The sequence below is a fragment of the Lampetra fluviatilis genome, chromosome 33 (genome assembly GCF_964198595.1).
Source record: "Lampetra fluviatilis chromosome 33, kcLamFluv1.1, whole genome shotgun sequence".
Classification (NCBI taxonomy): domain Eukaryota; kingdom Metazoa; phylum Chordata; class Hyperoartia; order Petromyzontiformes; family Petromyzontidae; genus Lampetra; species Lampetra fluviatilis.
The window spans coordinates 1,567,757-1,591,201 of record NC_136307.1 but is presented as its reverse complement, the minus strand read 5'-3'; the positions used below and the strand labels follow the sequence as shown (position 1 = coordinate 1,591,201).

General features: G+C 47.2%; 1 protein-coding gene across 1 annotated transcript in view; it reads right to left on the bottom strand.

The window, feature by feature from the left end:
• The window catches only part of LOC144943924 (neuroblast differentiation-associated protein AHNAK-like), a 63,371-nt gene extending 61,315 nt beyond the window's left edge, over positions 1-2,056 (bottom strand). Inside the window, exon 1 of the mRNA XM_078871791.1 lies at positions 1,737-2,056. The gene's annotated coding sequence lies outside the window, so the exon portion shown is untranslated. The remainder of the gene's footprint in view (positions 1-1,736) is intronic.
• Between the last annotated feature and the right edge of the window lie 21,389 nt (positions 2,057-23,445).

The following is a 23,445-nucleotide window of genomic DNA, read 5'->3' as shown; positions in this document are numbered from 1 at the left end:
CACGGAATGTAAAAATCATGATTTTCGTGACATTAAAATGGGTCAAAGATGCGTTGAAAAGCTTTCCACTAAAAGTCTCCTAGGTTCTCTTTCCTCTTCCGTCTCCCGTTTCCTAAACCATGATTTGGGGCGCCTAATGACAAACACGTGTATGGCGGTCCTTCAGACATTGTGCATCCCTCGTGTTCGTGACTTTACGTACTTGCTGCGTTGAACAACAGAATAAAAACCAAGTTTTGGTTAGTTGGTGATAAGACGACATCATTGCTCAACCCACCCACACACACACCCCGTCACGCCCTGGCCACGGTCTCACGGAGAGAAAATGCAACAGCCCCGCGGAGTATTCACGGCAGCTGCGAGCCCCATCGGGCAACAAGCTCATCCCGAAAATGGCATCCGTGTCTCTCGCAACTTGTCCGAGTTTGTCAGGACCAAGTTATTCGGGCTCCGTTTGGGAGTGGCCGTGTGTGGGTGGACTGAGAGGGGTGGGTAGGGGGGCACAAGCGTGGAGGCAAGGGCACTGGCGGTCGTGGGGGGCTGTTGGTGGCTGTGGAGAGAGAGAGAGGCGCTGACTAAAAAAGGGGCTCTACCCAAGCGTAACATCAGCCGTGTTGCCCACCCGTTCCAAGTCCTACTCCATGGGTACGGTCAGACCTTGGGCGTCCGGCCGAGTTGTGGTGCAAGAAAAGCAAGGGGGCGATTGACACGAGGCGAGGGGAGAAGGGAATTGCATAAGCAAGGGTGTTGTCACCCCACCGACTGGTCACGTAGCAATGATTACGGCGCCAAAAACTGTCAATGAAGGCACTACTTTCCTTCTGCAGCGAATACACGTGTGTCAGTGTGTCGAAGAGAGCCTCGTTAAGACCACGCACAAATACGTCTTGTAATTGCCAAGTATACCAAGGGACAAACCAAAGCAGGCATCTACAATATATTTCCCAGGAGTGTCTTTCACTCGGTCAACGGTAACACCGCGATTGTCGTGTGACAATTACAGAAGATTAAATCGCCATAAGAGCCACGACTTTCATGCCTTTCCGACAAAACGTGTGGAGCAAGCGTCGATAATAATTCGTTTCTCGTGGCGAAATCGTTTTGCCCCAATTGTTGAGAATGATCAATGACGAAAATGTTTTGACAAATATATATTTCGATAAAATTTTTACGTAAAGGGCATCGTGAACGGCAATTTGCGCCCTCTGAAAATAAGCAACATCAGAACATCTACAACAGTTACAAAAGTAAGTTTAACAGAAAATAAAGTTACATTTTATAGCTCCACGCAGCAAAAATTCTGCAATTAAGTTCAAAACGCGCGTAAACGTGAAAGAAAATCAGCGATCGTCACGTTATGAAGAGCGGCTGTAAACATTTCAAACACAAACTCTCCCCCCCCCCCGCCGGCATCACCACCTCGCAGAGATGGCAGCAACGGTCCGCTGCCATCCGTTCTTAAAACAACGTTAAAGTAGCACGGACATAAGTTCACAAAGCAACAACACCACCACCACCTCCACCACCACCACACAAACGTGAAGCTTTCTTACGATAAAGCCAATTTTCACTAATTCAGAGACACAACGAAAAGCTTCACGACCGCAGACGCGAAGCTCGCGAAATCCAGCGCGTTTGTTTATAACGCATCTGGATTCTCTTAAACGTATACCAGATGATCACCCTTATTATTGTACCTACTTTACAATGTTTGTGTAACTTTTTTTTGTACTTACCACAAGCCGCACAACACACGTCTTCTCGTTCCTTCCCAGGACTTGGCACGGCGTCTTCCTCTCTTGATATATTTTTTTACTTTTAATGTTTCAGCGTTTGATTTTTTTTGTTTGTTATATACTTAACGAATTTTTTTTTTAGTTTAGTAGTATTCACTGTTTTTACGTGTTAAACTGTTAAATGCGCCAGCTGGAATACGCGATACGAGTATGCGCGATGGATTAAAAAGAATAACAACAACAACAACAATAACCTCTCTTGTACTCTCCGCACCACCACCACCACCACCTCCTCCGTCTGTGTCTCTGCCGCCTCCTTTGCTCAACTCACGCCCGCTCTGCCCCGCGCAGTGAGAGGGGCTGCCGACTAACCCCCCCCCCGTTACCAGCTCGCTCGAGATACGCGCAGCAGCAGCAGCAGCACAAGGAGCGACCCCGCCCAGGAACAGGGTGGGTGGGTGAGGGGGTGGGGGGTGTTTGTGTGGATGTGTGCATGGAGAGGATGTTAGTCAGAGCGGGGGTGGGTGGGGGGACAGGGAGGGAGTCGGGGACATTGGAAGGGTCGAGACCGCTCGTTGGGGAGTACGAGGAGGTTTTGGAGAGGGGGGGGGTTTGGAGAGGGGGGGGGGTTTGGAGAGGGGGGGGGGTTTGGAGAGGGGGGGGGTTTGGAGAGGGGGGGGGGTTTGGAGAGGGGGGGGGGTGGAGAGGGGAGGGGGGGTTTGGAGAGGGGGGGGGTTGGAGAGGGGGGGGGTATGGCAGAGTGAGACTCGCGTTTGGACTGCTGTCAAAAAAAGGGGGGGGGGGGTACACACAGTGTTGGGGAGTTGGAGGGAGATGGAGTGGCTGGGTGAGAGAGGGTGGTGGGGGGGGTGCATGAGGATAGCAGATGGGAGGGGGGGTAGGAGAGCGCCATGGAACCCAACTCCGCGCCTGTCCGGCTCGCCGAGCGGCCATTTGGCCGAGGTTGCTGCGAAGAGAAAGCGGAACGCCTCCTTCCCCCCCCCCCGAGTTCGTTCGTGAAACTTTGAGATGAGTTGTGAAAAAGTTCCTGCGTGGACGTTTGTGGAAGCAATACGGATTTGTTGTTGTGTTTGTTTGTTTGGGTTTACTTTTGTGACGATGTTCTATTTACACGAGGGCTGTGAAATAGTACGAGATGGACATTTAGCGTTCATAAAAAACGCGTTAAACTGATGTGGGGAGAGAGAAACGGAGTTCAGGTTAAAACAAAACTCGCACTCAATGATCGGGATGAGTAATGAAAAGAAACGCGATGAAATGCTACCGGACATCCAATGTGCATCATCACAGCATTCACAGCGTGCGTGTTTGCATGGATATATGTATTATGATCATAAGCTTCCAATATTTTGACACACATTTAAACACACACACACAGTGCAGGATGAAGAAACTCTGCGTATCAAATTCACCGCGCGCTCGGTGACTTCTTGGCATCGAGCGCAGCCAACACACCGCTGGGTGCCCGCTCCGCATCTCCAGCAGTCGGTTCTCATTTGCAGTCTTTTAGACGTTTTCCTGCGATCGGCATTTCTACAATTTTACCGGCTGCAACAATGAGGTTCATTGTGTGGGGTGAGATTACAGAGCGGGCCCGGCACGGGGGGGGGGGGAGCCGCTGGAGAGAGGTCGGTGGATATTTTGGAGGGCCCCAAACCATTTTCGGCTCTTTGCAAATACATGCAGAAGGCACAAAGAAGCCAATTGAGTTGTAACTTGAAGCTTCTTGAGTTGCTTTTTTGTGTATGGGGGAGGGGTGGGATTTTCTATCAGCTAAAGCTCGGAGAGAAAGAGAAATGCATAATCCAATTTAAGCATCTCGTTTCTCTGGTCAGTATACAATCCTTCACACACACACAGATCCCCCGTGCAGCCTGAATAGGAGTAAATTATGTTAATGAGCGCATATTAAGGCCGGAATGCTGAAGAATGACCTAATAGGACCGGCACAATTTTTTAAATGCAATTACATCTCCTCATTGCGGATGTTGACAGACCAAAACTAGGCTGAGTTGACCTCAGGGAAACCCAAAATGACGAAGTAGACACTCGATCTCCTTCACACGCCTGTCACTCCGCACACAAAATAAAAGTTTTGCACTTCATATCAACTGGAAGTCATTCTGGGAGTGCTTACTTTCAACAGCATTGGTTCAATGCAAGCAAACCGTGGAGAAGAGAGACCCAGACCAGATTCCGACTGCCTGGTGGTGATGCAAATCGTTATCACACGCGCCGCTTGCTACAGAAGTTAACGGTTCGAATCCAGTGGCCGCCCTGGTCAATACTGCGGTGGTGTGTCAACCTTAAACACGTGCGCCCTTATCTTCACAGTGGACGTTAAAGATCCCCCCTGACGCCATTCGCAAGAGTAGGCGGTCGTGTGCGGGATTTGACGAATTAGAAAATTCCTCAATTGGTATTATACAGAGCAATCATTAACCACTACTGGTAGACTGATCCCACAGGTCACTCTTGCAAATGAGACCTATCCTGGTCTCTTGAGTTCTCACACCTGGTTTCTTGAGTTCTTACACCTGGTTAAACAAAAATCAACGCAACTTAAACCTGGGTCGCCGGGATTTAGAGAACGCACGAACCAACCGCTCCACGTCGGCTGTGTGTGTACGATTATGTGAGCGTGTATTCAGAAAGTTGTTTTGCTTGCGATTTTTACACAAATGAACACTCATACTTAAATATATTTTAAATATAGTCATCATAAAATAAATATGTATATTCTATATTTATTACAGAAAGACGACGGGTCCATGAAACCGAACCTTGGATTAATGTCTCGTTCTCTAAATATTTTGACGTGCCCTCATACATAATAGTTTTCTGATTGTCAGAATTCTACGGCTGTAAAATATAAATAAAACGTAATGAACACATTGCGCATTATTTTATCTGGCAGGAGGAAAGCTGCAATCCAAGTTCAGTTGTTACAGGGCCCTATTTATATAAAGGTTCTCAAAGCATTGCTTTTGCTCACTTGGTAATAAGACAGGTTTGTCGTTTGTAAAATTTTCATCAGCATTACATTTACATTTTTCCGCAAATTTTAAACAAGTTAAAATCACAGAACTCTGGCTGCATAGACCTCTTTAAAGCCTTTCTAATATATGGTTTGCCACCACCTGCAAGCAGTTATTTGCAAAGTTACTTTTCATTAATGCAACATTTTTCAAGCCCTTTTTACACTTACAAATTTACTACCACCACACTGAACTATGCACTGCCATGGCAATATCAGACATTTCATCCAAACTCAACAGTTCGTGCCCAAATCTCCACTAGAGGAAGAAGGAAAAGGCAAAGGTGCAGTGTACCTTGCAGTAAGGTATTTGGCCTACTCTTCCACACTAGCCAGAAGTATTGGAAACTTCTCCCCACCACAAATGACCTGGCAATCGATTAAACGGTGGCGTAACCATTTATATATATACTGCGTTGCGGAGATGCAGGTGTACTTGGGAAACTTGCATCGTTGATTCAACTGCGCCCCTGGGAGATCGAACTGGCGACACGTGGTAACCGCGACACTGCGGCCACAACCCGAAAGAGAGAAGCATTTTAACTCAACTGAAGATCTCGACGACACGGCGTTACATTGACTTCAACCGAGTCTGCAACACATCAAAACGCCTGAAAGGAAAATGGAAACTGAAAACTGAAACTTAGATTAAGTGAAATCTGAAATGGTGGCATATTGAAATAGCATTTTATAAACGCATTGCTCCAAAGCACGTGCCATGCATGGTTTCTGGACAACCTCTTCTCAATGTGATATAATCCAAGGCTCTAAGATATTAGTGGATATGCCATTTAAATTGGGAGCACTGGCTAAAAAGATATAATTTGAATGCTAAAGTTTAGCTTCAAATGCAAGCTTCAAAGTTGTTGCGAATGAAAAGCAACATACCATTGCGGTATGGAAATATAAACACTGTCTACGATTTATTTTGGTAAGATTGACTCTTACATGCACAATGCGATGCACGTACCACGAGCGTGTAAGTATATTAAGATCTATTAACGATTACATATTAAGATCCTGAGTAAAGGCGTGATATTCCGTCAACAGCGATCGTGAATCATGAATTTGCAAGAGAGACTGCGACTCAATCCTCCACGTAGCCGAGGGGCCTCCTCCTGCTCAGTGTTATCCATCTCGCTAACGACGAAATCAGTGACGCACACATATTTGTCGAGCCAAAGCGTTTCTTACAATAGACGCAAGACCCCGAAGCCTTTATAGAGCACACAAGCCCGACTCGCGTCCACCAACGAAGCACTCCGCCCCTGCAAGTCGACGAATCATTAGAAACACGCCAGTTAGCGGTGTCTTAAGCCAATTAAGCACTAAAAATAGGCGAAAACGAATTCCTACGGTATTCACTTGCGCGATTTAGATCGAGAGTAAGAAGAGCAAACCCGCGTTGAAAAAATTGTTTAATTTTAAACTCACGGCCGCCGGATTTGGGAGTTGAGATAACTTCTAGCAACGCGAGGCATTTCGAGAGCGGCGAGGCATTTCGAGAGCGGCGCACATCGCAGGCACACGTGGGAATCCGAACGATGCTCCCCGAGCCGAGCCCCCCACTGTTGCGAAGACCCCCCCCCCTCTCTTAGCAAGCTACGTGCCTCTGCGTATTAATAACCTCGTTCAGTGTGCGCAGCACCACAGCACAGCACGCAAGGTATCTACAGTGGAGGGGGAGATGAGCAGGCGAAAGCTACGCGCACTTTTTTGTTTGTTACTTACCAGCCGTGTGCTCTCTAATTACGCCCGAGTTTATTCCGAAGATCACGTGTTATAATTAAAACTGATGATGCACGATTCGTGTGTCGACGCTTAAGGTCTACGTTTGCCTTCCTCTTTGCGTTCTTAATTATTCGCAAGTATCCCTCGACTAAGAGATTCGCATCTTAATGGGAATTTATTCAGGTAATGATACATCAACACTACACACCTACACAATATACATCTGTGTAAACGTGCTTTTATTTTACATCATATTACAGAAAACGCTTCATACTCTTAGGTTTTTTCGGTAAAGTCACGTAGGGAAAAAATAAAATTAAAATTAATAAAAGTAATAATAGAAATAAAATAATAAATCACAAACGCTTCATGTTAAAAAAAAACGTCGTGATGGATACTATTTTAATAAACAACAACAACTTCATATTGTTGCGATCTTCACGAGCCCTTGCATCGACCAGCATGGTGAAGTTTGCTCAGCTAAGCCCCCACGACTCGCGTCGTTGGGGGGAGCCAAATCGTGGGACCGTGAAAAAGGCAACATCTTGTGAGGCCTTCATCCAGCCGATGCCGAATATTTATATATTATTAATATTTATACTGGAGGAATCCGATGGGCTATTAAGCTCTTTTTTCACAGATGTGAAAGTAGGGCTACTTTAGCCAGGTCTACAGTTTGCTTGACACGTGGACTCCTGGCTGGAAATGAAATAAAAACGTTAAATTTGTAGGTATGGTGAGGATAGATATTGCTTCAGGCATTGGGCAAACTTAACTTGTTGTGTTGTCATCATATGGCGTCGGTAGATGTTAAGGCTGTGAAGTCCATATGGGCCATGATCCATTAGCCGCGAGACAATGCGGCCTCGGTCCATTTCCCAACCCCCTCCCCCTCCTATCAACTCTGGCCCTTCACTCAACCGAACAAAGGGGATGTGGACCAGGAAACGATCATATATAAAAACACGTTCATCTTAGAATAAGTTGATTGTGTTAGATGTTAGATGCCCAACGTCGGCATTGCCCCCCCTATTCTGGTGTAGAGGCGTGTGGCAGAGTTTGCCAACCGAACCCGCTGGGGGGGGGGGGGGGTCAGTCCAATTGGGTTCGCTTCACCTCGGGAGAACTGCGATGGGAATTGGACCCTTCGCGGCCCAGACCAGTTTCTAACGATCGTGGAAACCTGCGAACAAAAAAACCCATGCCAACGCCAAAACAATTACATAAATTCAACTGGGTCAAATTTCACGGCGGCTTTTCTTCAGCCAAGAAACTCCTAAAAACTGTTTAATTTCAGCCGTCCGAGGCAATTTAGATTGAAGCATGAGTGCACGTTTTAAAGCAGTACTGAAGCCTATAACCACAATCATACATAAGCTTCAGCAAATGTGTAATCCTGCCGATGTGGTTTTATGCCGTGCACGGTGGCTTTGTTTACACGACTGCAAGGCCGGTTAGCAACACGTTTCTAGTGTTGTGGAACAGGCGGTCACATTCCTATCAAGGCCATTTGTCACGTGTACCATTATTCTAAAGAGCAGTAGCGGTGGTCAGTCTTCAATCATGGGGCATCTGCCTCGGTAGCGTAAACAGAGGATGTGTTTAATGTCACCCGAGTGCATTTCTGTCTTGTTTTACAATATCCACTAATACAGGATTTGGCAATAGGTCTTTACATGTGAAAAGTCAACGCAAATATAAGTACCATTTTGAAAGGTGACATTGAGTGTCATTTAAACACGTGCAAATGTTCACAATTCCTGTGAAAAGGCAAGGCCAGTGTAATTTTGCCATGATATAAAAAGACACGTGTTAATTCCCTAGCAAAAATGCCAGTCAAGTCAAAAGCCTCGGTGAAAAGATCTTACGCGTTTTATTCGTATACATTCATTGCCATTGTTTTGTTTGTACAAAACATAACCACTGCGCACTACATCTGGCTACATGCAACTTGCGTTTCAGATGTGCGTGCGTGTGTGGAGAGCGGTAGTGTGGTGGTGGTTAGCGCACTGCACGATGAAGCCAGCGCCACACGAGTTCGACTCGCGCTCAATGCCCAATGAGTGGCACGAGCGAGCAATTGCAGCGCTGCACCTTCACCTTTCGGGACCCACCGTTGTATTTCTACGCCCTCGACTCTGGGTTTAATTCTACAACACCGCAACCCTCGCCATGCATAATTGATATTCGTTATAATTTTCAGTCGAGCCTGGCACACCGCACGCCCGATCGTTTGCGAGCCTGGCAGCGTATCGTTTGCGACCGTGTCCTCCCCCTCGCCCCGGACAGAGGCGGCACACACAAAGCCGGGGGGGCCGCGTCGAGTTACAACGATCCGTCGGCGTGACCTCTTCGACGCTGTGTTGCGTTTCTCGCCGCCCAACGTCGCCGCGGTCGCTTTTGTTTGCGCGTCGTCCCCCCCCCCCCTCCAGCTGCCGCCAGGAGCGCGTTGGCACGGGCAGGTTTCGGGCCCCCCTCTCGCCTTTCGCTCAAAGTTATGTTTGCGGCTCTGTATCCGAGCTGCCATGGGCGACGGGGTGGCCACACCAACAGTCACCCGAGCCCTGGGTACATCGACTCGTTTTAACCTCGTGCCCGAGCATCGAGGGACGCCGCCCTGGTGCAACGGCCGATGATGCGCAGCGCAGCGCACGGCTCACCTGCAATCCAGAGGTCGCGGTTCAAACGGCGCGGCGGTTGAGGCAACGGCGCAGGTTTCTTGAATCCCCTAACCTCTCTGTCTTCCCAGCAGCGTACGGTAAATTGGTGCGTCACGGTTGGTCACGTGTGTGGTGGGGTAAAGTGTGGGTTCTATTACAACTACCACGAGGTCTGGCCGGCGTGGAAGACTAGGCCAAAATACCCTCTCTCTCTCTCTAGCGGCGCTGTGTGGAGCTCCGTCGAGTGGAGGCTTTCCTGCCATCAGTGACGCGAGCAAGGCGCTGCAGGGCTGCGTCGAACACTCGCGAACGGCTGGCGACGTTTGCAGAATGACCTACGTGCGGTTTATGAAATATTTCAGTGGGATTAACACTATCAAGCCTACACAGCCGGTGGATTGGCTGCAATGAAATACAGCCTCTGGGCATCAACATCATATTAAAAAGGAACCCCACATAGCCATTTATGGAATTAAGAGAATATATACAATTATTTTAACCAATTGCCTGTGTATTTATGTTTGGCACATTATACACTCGTTTCAGGGCATGAAGTCAGTTTGTAAAATCACACGGTCTTGAATATGTATCCTCGTGCAGAAATTGCCACGTGATAATAGCAATCAGGTGGTTGTATTGTGCAAAACAAGAAAGACGGAAGACTTAGAAGCAGCCTGACCAACCTTCTTGTGAATTCAGACAGGGAATGGATGTTACTTACGTGAATCTTTAATGGGAGAAGGTGAGTTCCCTTCGTTGTTTCCTGCTCCATCCAGCCCATAATGATCTCTCTCTTCTTGAGTTGCACACACACACAGACAGACAACAAGGATCATCCCGTTAGTCTCACACACTGGAGGGACACGTGCTGCGAGTGAGCACGCACGCTCCGAGATTAGTTACAAATGAGGTAACATTGTTATCATCACCTCAAAGTCTGGCAATCACGATTGTGTTTGTCTGACCATAGCCAAGCCATTTACAAAACACACAATAACACACAGCCACAAATAATAAAGGATGAATAGAAAAGTCTGGTATAAATGTTTTAATATTTAATCAACTTGTAAACGTAATTAAAGAGCTGAATGTATGCTGGCATACCTCCAATGGAGACACGTATTTAAATAAGCAGTTCTTAATTTATTGTCATTGTCTTTTTAATTGATTATGTGACGAGAGTAAAAAACAAAATCAGCAATATAAACAGATGATTGTAATTACGTCCTCCAGCAACCAATGCTTGTCTCTTTCTCACCAATGCTAATGGACAGTGACTCACACCTATTGTATTCTCTGGATTATAAGACACGCTTCCCCCAGTATTTTACAACTACAGATGGGATGCTTTGTGAATGAGTGCCTTTTTTAAATTCTTGACATGTAGATTTAATACTTTATATGCAGTATCCCATACCAGCACCCGACCAAGAACATTTATATTTAGCTCCACACAGATACTCGAGGTTATTTTGTCCGACTTCTACCGCAGGTAAGTGGTCGGAGTACCCACACTTCACCTCGCCGCATGCGACCTGCCGAATGAACAAATGCATCCACAGTATGCGCCGAAACAGTCTCGGCACATCGCTCTGCCACGTGGAACATTTTACTGGTAGGAACCTCCTGGTTACACCAGCCCACAGGGGATTATTGTGTCCGTCGTGCAGGGAGGGGTTGGGTGGGGAGGGGCTGGATGGGGAGGGGAGGGTGGGGAGGGGCTGGGTGGGGAGGGGCTGGGTGGGGAGGGTGGGGCTGGGTGGGGGTCGGAGGGGTGAGGCTGGGTGGGGAGGGGCTGGTCACCCCGTGGTGCCCTTATAAAACTCAACGTTTAACCTACTCACGCCGGCTTGTGCCCGCCCTCATAGTCGGCCATATTTGCGGAATACACCACGCCGCCGTTGACCCTGGCCATTGACCGAGCAACCCAACGTTCCTACCAGCTCCCTCCGCAGGAATGTGTTTAAAGTGAGACTTGGAAATAAAGACAGCGCCACACTATTTCTACAAATCATCCTCAGGTATATGAATTCCAGGAAACGAATACAAGCAGAGGAAACGAATACAAGCAGGGGAAACAATCTCCTTTGGGAAACATTTCAGGATGCCGTTTAAAGCTCTCAAACTAGGACATTTTCCCCTATCCGTTTGGAGGAGGCCTCACTCACCATTCTCGTCTCCTATCACATTCAGTGTTTTATACAAAAAAAAACATTCAGAAAAGAAGATTGAGTGCTCTTGCCAAACACATCTGGTCACCCTACAGCAGTTGTTTAACAAGACCGGCGCTGCTGCGGCTTTGCTTGGTTTAAAAACAAACTCTGCTGGGCTACTATTAGTGTAGAGAGCCCACGGGCAGATAACTAAAACGTATATATTCATGTTGAGATGAACAGAGGCCAACTTGTGTATTTACTGTGTTACTCATTATGATGCACACCAATGCATAATGACGTTAGAATGAGGTAGAGGAGTTTTTATTTTATTTGTAATCGATGGAGCATGCGAACGTAGAGGGTAGGCTACCAATACGCGCTTGACTACCCGGGAGCCACGCGTCTCTGTATTCTTGTCGATTCGGACTCAAATTAGCACCTGGTGCGGTGTGTAAAACACACGTATCGCCACTAGGGAGACAAAGGCGGCCGGCCGTGGTGTTGGCCACCCAACCGCTCGTGTGTCGTGCCGGCCCTCATTAGGAACTTGCACTTGCCCCAACAGTCCGTTTACGCTATACGGGGGATCTTTGTCTTCGTGTATTTATAGATGTGTGTTGTGTGTGTTGGCGTAGGTGTGCGAGTGTGTACTGTGGGGGTGCACAGCGGTTTGCAAGCCGTGCTGTGCAACCGACGCCTTGCGTTTAATTCCTGGCCTCGGCTGCCATCCGTGGCAATTGTTCATTTCACCTGCCGAGTCTCTCTCTACGAGGTGCCCGGTGAGGTGCGCGCGCATTATGCTTGCAATTTTGTAGGCGAGGGCTGGTGGATGGCCAAGATATTTCAGAAACTCCGGAACTAACCGAGGGCTGAATGATGGAGAGGAAGAGACGGGAAGTGAATTCTTGAATCTATTTGCGTGCGTTTTGAGTATAATGCTCTGCCAGCAAGCATTTCTTAAACGGTAATCCAATTGTAGTCCACATGTAACAATCTCCTATAGGAGGGGGTCTCAAGACTCACGAAGCTGTCCCAGTAACGCTGCCCCTTCTGTATCAATATCATCATCAGCAGGATCATCAGCAGGAGCATCAGCGGCAACATCATCAACAACAACATCATTCGTTCTACAGTCCATCACTTTCGTATTGTCTGTGATGTTTTGTCCATAAGCCTCAACGTTCACAATGGAGATAATGTGCATACCTCCGATGCTCACAAGGCCGATTTATTTTAATTACGTGTTCAACAAACGTGTTTCTATACATACATGTTTTGCAGGCTAAAATGTAATTCATAGACTTAAGATCGTTTGGCCCATTACCAAATCTTTCAACATCCGCCACAACAAAACACACTCGTTAAAAATACAGACGGTAATATTGACTCGAGACACCGAGACTCCCACTTCAACCGAAGCCTCCGCGGAATCCTCGTGTGCCGTGTAAGAGCCCTATTCAAGGACAACCTTCATCTGCTCAAAGTGACGCAAGGGAGTTGCCACGTGGGGTGGAGTGGGAGGAGGTGTAGTGGGGGGCGCATCAGACACGGGGCAGCCTTGGCATGTGGAGGAGACCACGTGGAGGGACGGTCGGAATGTGTAGCATGAAGATAGAAACGACCGCACCAGCTGCTGAAAGGCGAAAGAGGCCATCAACAAATTCCTGGAAACAGAGGGAGGCCTTCTCCCTTTTAAAGAAGCGCCGATTTGTTATTTTTTTGCCATTGAAAACATTACTTCATCAAGTGTACAACCTACAGATCTTTCTGTCAATCCATGGCGTTTAATCGCCGCCCCAATAACCGCAATGCTGCAATTTCCAAGGCCGTGTTCCCCATCTTAGCCCTGCTCGATCGCATCCCTGACCCTGCCCACTCTACATTGTTCTGCCCTGCAGAGAGAGCGAGCGAGGGGGGGGGCAGTGGACTCACTCTCTGCCTTGTATATTCAGGCCCCAACGCGGGGACATTTTCGACTGCCGTGTTCCAGCGTTTGCCGACATTTCTCCACCAAAACCAGCCACAGTTTGCCATTTCACACGCGAGGATTGACAATAATCTACGTGCAACGTGTAGTCACACGCTGGAGGTGGCGTCGATTCCATTGCCGATATGATTTTTACGAATATTGCTTAAGGCCAGATGGGCCAAAGTTAATAGCATCCATCCGTAAAAGTTTAATAATAATAATAATATAAAACATGTCTAGGTTCACTTTTATTATAACAACGATAATATTAAAACTAATACATTGTAATTCTGTAAGATTATCAATCGGAATACTTCGTGTTATCTTCTTACTAACGTTTATCAGAGCGAAGTTTAATGCGATAATATTGTTGTCGAATGTCAGCTTTAAGTAACCAACACCAGTGCCGAACCAATTTTTGTTTAAGTTATTACATTTTACATCCTGATCACTACAAACGAGGTCAAGCTTCATTGAGAACATCTTGCTCAACAAAAAAGCGCGATCCATTCGCAAGCACCGACAAATGCAAACAAACGCGCGCGAGTGAGAGAGAGAGACGGAGGCGAGAGGTGAGAGCGAGCGAGCGAGTGGATGGGGTTTGTGTTTGAGGGGGCGAGGCACTCCGTCAGGAAAAGCCAGCGAACGACCAAAATATATCCGGCCTTTGTAGAAAGCAGCCGCTCTATTTGACTTCGCTTCGTTATTGTTGTTCCGATGTCACGCACAGACCTGCGCCGCGACAGTGGGTGGATAGAGCTCGTAACAAAGACAAAGATCCCCCGTATAGCCTTAACAGACTGCTGGGGCAAGTGCTGTTAGCGAGCACCTATGAAGCCCGGCAACGCAACACGAGGGAGTGGGTGGCCAACACCACGCCCGGCCGCCTTTGTCTCCCCAGTGGCGATGTTCACACATCGCACCGGGTACTCATTTGAGGCCGAGTCGACCTCGGGGAGGCCAAGGACCGGTTCAAATAATCGTCACCGGTGTTGGCCGTGAGCGGGAATCGAACTCGGGTCGCCGGGTTCGTTGCGCAGCGAAACGCGACCCGCTACACAATATGAACAAACACGCGGCACACACAGGCGCACTTTTCTGCTGAAGATTCCATGCAGAATGTGAGCGGCGTGCCCGTGGTGCGGCACACGCGTTAGCACACTGGATTTGTAATCCAGGAGGTCGTGGATTTGACAAAGGGCAAGTTTATTATGGGATTATGAATAATGCCACCACTTCCACAAGGCTAACTTTGATAGGAGCAAGCAGACACGAAGAGGCTGGCTCCTGAACATGTCTGTGTGTGGAGTAGGCACGTGACGATGTTACGATCAATCGATAAAAATACATCCCATGATCACGAACCACGCATTCAGTCGTTTGAGAGAGATTCGGTTGTTTACAATGTATCCAAATTTTACTAAAATAATATGATGTCCTGTTTAAGCCAACGGCTTAAAATAAACTCCACAAGCGATAAGGAACAAATTTGACAATGCAAAAGAGGCTTCACAATGAGACAAACCGACTCCATAAAATTGCATTGCGTCCCCGGTTTCCCAATCGCGGATGGAATTGCTCTGTGGGTGTGCATCGACACAAACACCCACAATGCAGAGGGTGCTACGAAGCTCATCGTCGGAGCAGGGAAGTCAACTCGGAAAGCGTGAAGAGAGCGTGGTGGGAAAGCAAATGAAGATGTAATCGTGGAGGAGGTTCCAATGGTTGGGGCACAACGCGTGCAGCAGGATGGAGGAGGACTGGTGACCAAGAACAACAGTGGAGTAGCCACATAAACAGGTTAGTAACCGAGGGGAGAAAGGATGTTGGAAGAGAAGACTTTGTAGATTTGAGCTTCAACTGTGCAACGGCTGCTGAATTATGGCATAGGGAGGCGATGGCGAGGTATGGAAGCAAAACCGCGAATGGTTGCGATGTACAGCCACGAACTCGTGGCGTAGTTTATCTCTAGAGCTGATAAAATCTGTAGGGAATAGCCAACTTGTCCTACAGTTAGAAAGCGTACCATGATTTATAATCAAATACTCTTATCACGACGATGGGTTTTTTTTACTTTCAAGATCTGACAAAATGCAACATGTGCAAAAGTGTATTAATATAATCTTAGGAGTGCAGAAATCTTTCTTATGTACGTTTTCATTACATATCTTGTGGACGGAGAAATGTATATTATCGTTGCATCGTTACATCCATATCATTTAATGTTATATGCAGAGTTTGTCACGATTAACACTGGGAGTATTCAACTTTTTAAGTATTGAATTCAATGATGTGACCAGGCCAGAAAACTATGGTTTGCCCACAGTCCAAACATTTTAACTCGAGTACAAGAATATTTTTGAATGAGATTATATATTTTTTCGCAGTAAAACACTTTAGCAATGAAAGAAAAGCACAGCTCGATGGTTGTTACAAGTCCTTCAGGTTTTGGATAACCTCAAATTGTTGAGAATAGAAAGGCAATTGCGCCTTACTTGACATGTGCTTCACAAAACATAAACATTCTCTCTCACACACGGAAATTCCCGGCGTATCTGGAGCACCCTCGTGTGTTCCCCGTGGCTTTTGGAAGCCATGGGAACCAGCTGTACAAGTCTTACCTAATGTTCAAGAGACCATGTTTTTTTCTCTCTCTCCAATGCGATGGAAAGGAAATGACTAAGGCATGTGGGAACAATTACAGCGCTCCAAGCTCACTTGACCCGCCGTATACGCTGCGTTGTGCATGTATGTGTGTGTGTATCACGTTCACGTACGGTGTTAATGTGCGCGTATACACATTGACGCGAAACATTGTAAAGGTCCATCTATTTATATAGATTCTCAGGCTCACAATAAACGCATCGAAGTGTAATAAATGATGTTCTTATTAAAGTAAGTCGACCCAACTTATTTCTGTACCAAAACATGCTCTATTAGAGCATTCAAAAGAAATTCCTTTGCCATGACGAGAACACGAATGACCTTGTTTTAGTTCGCTATTCAATTTGACTTACAAATCACATGTCCCCGCAAGTAATACTTGCTGCACAATACTCGGTAATCTTACAACCAGTACTCCAACATGGCTTCACTGGACAAAACACACTCCAGAAAGGGATGCATCCAAAAGTTGTGCCCAGTGTAAAAAAAAAAAATGTATCTACAAATCTGGTCACAACTTTCATTTAGAAGCCACCCCCACCAACAGTTTTAACTTATAAATAAATGGATAGGGCTGGGTGTCAACACAATGCAAATAAAAGCGTTCTGAACTATTCCATCCGAGGTTAAGCACTGGCGACAAGGCACTGTGAATTCTAGAGCCACGGGCACAACAGGACGATAACTCAGGAAAGCCTGTGGACAAGGTGGAGATTCCCCGTGAATTCTGCCACTCATGAGTGGAGTTTAAGTCCTTGCATCGCGCAACGAATATCACGGAATCCTCACCACGAGTCCTACATAGCCACTCACCCTACCCACCCACTCACCTCCGGATGTCCTGCACCAAAGGGGCATACAAGAAGCCCGTGGGATGAGGGGGGGGATACAACTCCTCGCTTGTAAAATAGGTGTCAGTTTTGTTGCCAGATAGAAAGGTAAAAAAACAATTATCATATTTTTACTGGCAAATGAGGTTCCAATGGTGATTTAAAAGTCAATAAGAGATATCAAACTAGCTCATACATATGGTGGCAGCAGTATCCAGTACATGCAGTGCTGCACGTGCCCTCGGCATGCCCAGTTCCACTGTGGAACCAGACCCAGTGGGTGGGTCTCACTCATCTCGCCAGATTATTAAAGAACACGGCAGCTGGGCATCTCTGGCATCTCCACGGTTCGCAGAAGCGGCAGATGGAGACGCCACCACGTGTTTACAATAAACCCGATTCATCGTTAGTCATCGTCAAGGTGGGGGTGACGTGCCAGTCGTGCTGCGTTCGCGTCGATTCCTCCACGCAGACAGCTGCGCGACAGAATTCTGCGCAGGCCCAAGCGGTGCCCACCACCTCCTGCGGCAGAAGCCCCCAGCCACGGCACGAGCGGCGGTTCGCTCGAGCCCACAGGAGACACCGCAGAGCCGGTCGCAGCGACGAAGATGGTCCCCAGATGTCGAGAAGATGGCTCGCCCTACGCGCCTCCACCCCGGTGTGGATGTCTCCCACAGCTGCCGACAACCGGACATCGACGTCGGCACCCACGTTGGGCATTGGGGGCGAGGTGGCGAACGCGGCGGCGGCGGCTTGAAGATGTCGGTCGGAAGGGAATCGGCCAAGTCTGGTGCCGCGGTGCACTTTGTCCAACGTCTCGTTCACCGTGCGGCTTGGCGGCGAATTGGTGTCGAGGCAACGTCGCTTCGTCCTGGGGAGCTACGGCAGCGACATCGCGCGTGTGGCTCGGCGTGCGAGAGGAATCTCGTGGCGACCTTCAAGTCGAGCGTTCGCCACTCCAGCCGAGGAGAGATGTCTGTGACAGCACGGGCAGCCAGGGTGTTGGGGTCGACTTGAGGGTGCCAGTGATAACACCGCACTGCGGTGTTCAGTGGGGCATCAACAAGTCGAGTGGTGACTACGTGCGGTTAATGCTGGTGCACAGTTCTCGACTACAGAGTACACGAAGGGCCATCTCGTTGATGTCCGGAGCACTGCTGCAGATGCTCCCCAGTTTGCGCTTGCCAGTTTCTGGACCAGGTTGATCCTTGTTTCTGGTCTTGGGGGGCTACCTTTCTAGGTGGTCGTGGAAGGTTAGCGTACGGTCCAGGAGTGGGGTCGTGTCGCACAGTGTCGCCACAGAAAGTCACTTTCAGAGTGTGCTGGGCGCTCCTATCATCGAGATGAAACGCAGTGACCGTTGTTTTGTGGGGATTTGACTTGAGCCTCCATTTCCAGAAATATCCCCCTCCCCCCATGGTGTTTAGGTTTCGGTTCAGAGTGGATTCGATGTCGTTGAAAGTGGCTGCTTGCGTTGTCCAGGGCAAGGTCATCCGCATCTACAAATTTTGAGTGACCTGGTTAGCGGCTGAAGAACACCGATGCGTAGGGCGCCCCCAGGCATGTGACGGCTTCAATGCTTTTATCTTATCTCGACGTCTGTTGTTTGTCTGCTTTATTTCCCACAACGTGCCACAGCGGAATATGATGAGACAGCTGTTTGATACGAAATGGATATTTCAATCTGCCGATCTTTAAGAAATGCGATTTCTTGGATGGAGAATAGATGACTGTATTTTAAACCTGTTAGGACGAAGAGGCATGTGCCTTTCTTATTTAAATCAAGGCACGTGGTCCCTGCTATCGAAGTGGGTTCAGCAATGGAGACATTTGTCTGTTTCATCTTCTTGGTTCTTTCAGTAAAGTCACGTGACTTTACCGAAAGAACCAAGAAGATGAATCCCTGCAGTCACGAACGCTTTAAATCGAAATTTGTCTGTTTGTTGAGATGGTCACAGTAGATTGGTAATCTGATTGGCAAGAATATTTCAAAAATGCTCTGCCAATATTTGGCTTATTTCACAGCAATATATACAATAAGCAATGCATGAAAGTAAACACTACGATAGCAGGCTTTAGTCTGATTCATTAACGTGCACGTGATATATGGGTGTACGTTTACGCGAAAGGTTCTTAACGCCACAAAAAAAAAACTCCGTAAAGTGTTTGCACTCAAAACGAGAGAAGTTTGTCCAGTTGGCACCAAGCGAGAGAGAAAAAGACCGCACATTAAACAATTTACAGGCAAAATTGTTTTTTATGACTTTACGGTTCATTAACGCAGCATACATACAGCTTTATACTCACTCTGCCCCCAAGGCTAAAATGTGAGACGCGGGCTGTGGCTCATTACCCATCAGGATGTAACGGTGATGATGCTGCTGCTGCTGTTTCCAAGTCATGCCCAGTGCTTGTTCAGTAAAGGAGCCTAAAAGCTACAGCCACCACCAGCTCCGTCGACAAATCCCGGACACTTAATGCAGCACATCACTTCTAAATACACGCAGACGCCAACACGACAAATCTGTTTTGATAGAGACAAGAGCCCTGGTTCTCAACCTGCGCCGAGTACTGGTGGTGGTTTTAGGCAAATGGTCTCAATGTGAATGTTCGATCTTGGCAGAGCGGTCAGTGCATTGCCCGCGGAGGGGCACGGAACTGAACAATGCGGAGTTTGTGCAAAATGGGACGTCGAGCATTAGACCGAAACCACGACACGGCAAAGTCTTGTTAGCACCCAGAGTGGTGGGGTTTCAAGTAAACCGAAGCAATGCACCGAACCAGAACGTCCGCCCAGGTTTGCTGTGTTTTTCAGTGTTCTTTTCGCGTGTCGTTCGACATGACGTCCGACGTTCCGCTCACAGCAGATGGGAGAAGCTGCCAATGCGTGGAGCGGAACGTCGTGCTGAACAGCACACAGTACCATCTGAACACACACGACAGAGTGCAACGGCACACGGCTATGCGGCCGCGTTGAATTGTTACATCGAGTTATTTGGGCCACTGGTGTTTGTATACTAAATTAGACCCGAGCCAAACGAGGTTTCGCATGTCGAGGTCGTCGGAGAGAACATTACACTCAGTAATATCTCGAAGCTGGGCCACAGGGTACATCCCCGCATTTCTAGCACTATTAATATTGGGAGAATGGGGGGGGGGCAGTTATTTGGTTTATATTTTTAAACTAAAATACCAAACTTCTCCGTCTGGAGTGAGTGCAACATTCAATGAACGGGAATGCGAAATTCCATACGGGAGCGATAGCGCGAACACGTTGTGATGGACGCCATGACGCGCACGAGCACGCGCGCGCACGCGCACAGCGCCCTCGTCATTGTTCACGCAGAGGCGGCGCTTCGGGGTACAAACCAAATGAAGTAAAACAAAAAGCAGCGGGGGCGACGGAATCGTGAAAAAGGAAGGGGGTGCATCACAAATATCAGCTCAAAATTAAATCCTAAGGGGCCATCCATAAATGACGTCACGCACCTAGGGGGGGGGGGCTCAGACATTTGTGACTGTATGACGAGAGGGGGTGGGTTTGAGAAATGTGACGTCACATAAAAAATGCGCAACTTTTAATAAATATAGACAACACGTTCTACTTAATTAAATATACGTTTTAATAAATGTTTTCTCCTACACCATCAGAGTGCAGCGCTACATTAAATACGCACTACAATGGCAATAGTTTAAAGCGATTTGAAGCATGGTTTTTGGAGGGGGGGGGGCAGAGCTTTGTGACGTCATATTTGGGGGTGTCTGACTTTTTGTGACGCCGTGTAACGAGGGGGGGGGGGTAAAAAATTGTCCAAAATCGCTCGACGTCATTTATGGACGGCCCCTGATAACAAACTAATTAGCGCCTATTAACCGTGTCCACGCGTCTATTATCGCACTACGTCTGTATCCGTGTACTCTCCGATCAGGATAAGATGTCGTAACCTGCAAGGGGCAGCCTCCTCCAGCCCCCCCACCAACCCGCACATAATTCCTGCTTAAGTCTCCCGCCTGTGGCTTGGCACGAGCGCTGCGTTCACGACCATTTCAAACTTGATTCATGGTCATAATTGTTTATTTTTTTATTTTTACCCTTGTATCTGGCAACAAAACTGGTCTTTGCTTAAATCTTCGAAGGCTGCTGTGCCTGGTACAGCATTCATTCATTCATTACAGTGTTGCCAAATGAAGAAAGGTTTGTGCCATGGATGTTTCATAGAAAAGAGAGGATTGATTTCACGACACGTGTGTGTGTGTGGTAATGAAAGACAGCACCGCAACGCATCGAGACGTATTGTATACGCGTGCGAGTTGCGATATCACGTGATAGTTAATTGATGTACGGCGATGATTAAAGATGCGGATGATGATGAGTGTTAAGCCTCGAGCAACTTACACATTGTACGTGCGTTGCACACATTCTGAAATATGACGAAAGCATGAAGCGTGATGTGCGATAAATTACAAATGTAAAAAGACATCAACAAGTGCAAGATCGCAGCCACATCAACCACAGCAACCACAGCAGCCCCTGCCACAACATAACACACAAAACAAATTTCCCGCGCCCTTGCATGTCCACAACCTGTTCCGCTACCCTCCGTTAATCTCCGAATCACCCACAAACACCAACAAATCACCCACCCCCACACCTGTTGTCCATTCACAAACCGCCTCACTCCGTAGGGAGGCGAACCGTGTGCCATCAGCTGTTATTCTCTCGAGGCACTACCCCCCCCCCTCTCTGTGCGACAATCAGCAGCATCATCATCACCACCACTGCGTATGCGGGGCGCAGACAACTCCCGAGCGCAGTGCTCGTCACTAACTTTGAGAGGTGGGGGTGGGGGGGACTTTCGCCGATAAGATATCACCCATACTCTTTGGTTTTTTCGGTGAAGTCACGTAGGTGAAAATAAAATAAAAATGAAAACTAAATTTAATCATGACGTTTCGGAGGCAACACAAGCTTCCGTCTTCAGGTGGAACTGCTACAGCAAAATTGCTGTAGTAAGTGAAACAACCAAGAAGAAAAAAAAAGTGAAGAGCTATTAGAGACACGCGATTATATAATGATAATAGCTCTCTTCACCGACTACAGTAATTTTGCTGTAGCAGTTCCACCTGAAGACGGAAGCTTGTGTTGCCTCCGAAACGTCGTGATTAAATTTAGTTGTTTTCATTCTTATTTTATTTTCCACCTACGTGACTTTACCGAAAAAAAACAAAGAGTATGGATCCTTGCAGTCACGAAAACTTCAAATCTAAGACATCACGCGCCCGCTCCGCTCTCAATCTCTCCCACCTCCTCACACCCCCCCCTCCTTGTGCACAAATCCGTTCTCGCTCCTATTCTCTACTCGCCCCCTTACACCGGCACAAACTTCACCTCCACGTGAAGTAAGAGAGGCACCCTCCCTGTCCAGTGCCGGATTATCTCAGGAGCAAAAGTTGCTACATATGTAGTAGTAGTAGCTACATATGTAGTAGCGATTGACCCCGCACTTTCAAGGGCCCCGCGCGAAATGCTTTCAAGATAACAATTCCGGTTCAGTGATTCTGCACTTGCTCTATTACTATAGTACTATACCGCCTTCAAATTTTACTAACTACTGGGTGTTTAATGTTAGCGATTTGTCGTGTTATCTGGCTGTGTAGCAAATGAAAAAATACAATGACTTTACTATGCAAGTTAAAAAAATGTTGATCTGTGTTTTTTTTATTTTTAGGGCCCCTTTATAACATCTACTACAGGCCCCACCTTAGCTTAATCCGGCATTGTCCCCGTCTAGTTTCCGCTCCTCCATCAAGACCCACATCTTCTCCCCGATCCATCCTTCCCTCCATCCATAGGTACCACCATAATTTCCTCCCTCCCTATACCCCATCCACAAAAATGACATTTATCTACCCTGATTGTACCATTCATAACCCTTGTAAAGTGCCTTGGATAAATGCGCTATATAAATATATATATGTTGGTGTTTTCACTCCACGTACTGTCGGGAGCAGCACGTCAGGGGCCGCTCTAAAGGCCACCAGGGGCCGCAGTGGCCCGCAGGCCTTGCAATGAACAATGCTGCCCCTGGCCCCATCATTACCCAATTAGGTCGAACAATTATCGAGAACAAGTACATCTCTACGAATGTACAAAAGATGCAACGTTACGTGGCCACCCGTTTCAGCTGTAAATCGCAAGTTGAAAAAATGTCCCAGGAAATACAATTGATGAAAAATGCCCACGTGACATTGGTCATCTTTTGTTGCTTCAGTGTCATTAGATAAGCATAATTTAGTATTTGTAAATCACCATATACTGTGCCAATCCCAAAACACTTCAAGTTTAACGTTTGAGATGTATGGTGCTATTGCTAAATGAAGTTGGGAGACATTTACATACCTATAAAGTCATCAAAATGTTCTAAAAACATTAAAAAGTTACAATTGTGGAATTCCTGTATATTTTCTTAACGTAAAAAAACAAGTTGTTTTAATGAAAGTAGTGCAATACATTTCCCTTACGACTTTTACCAAATTTATTTTGGTTGTTGAAATATTTCGGAATAGATTGTTCACGTGGGGACTGAGAGGGTCAAAAAAAGCAACTGGAATTGTTTTTCCAGCAGAATGCAATAAAACCC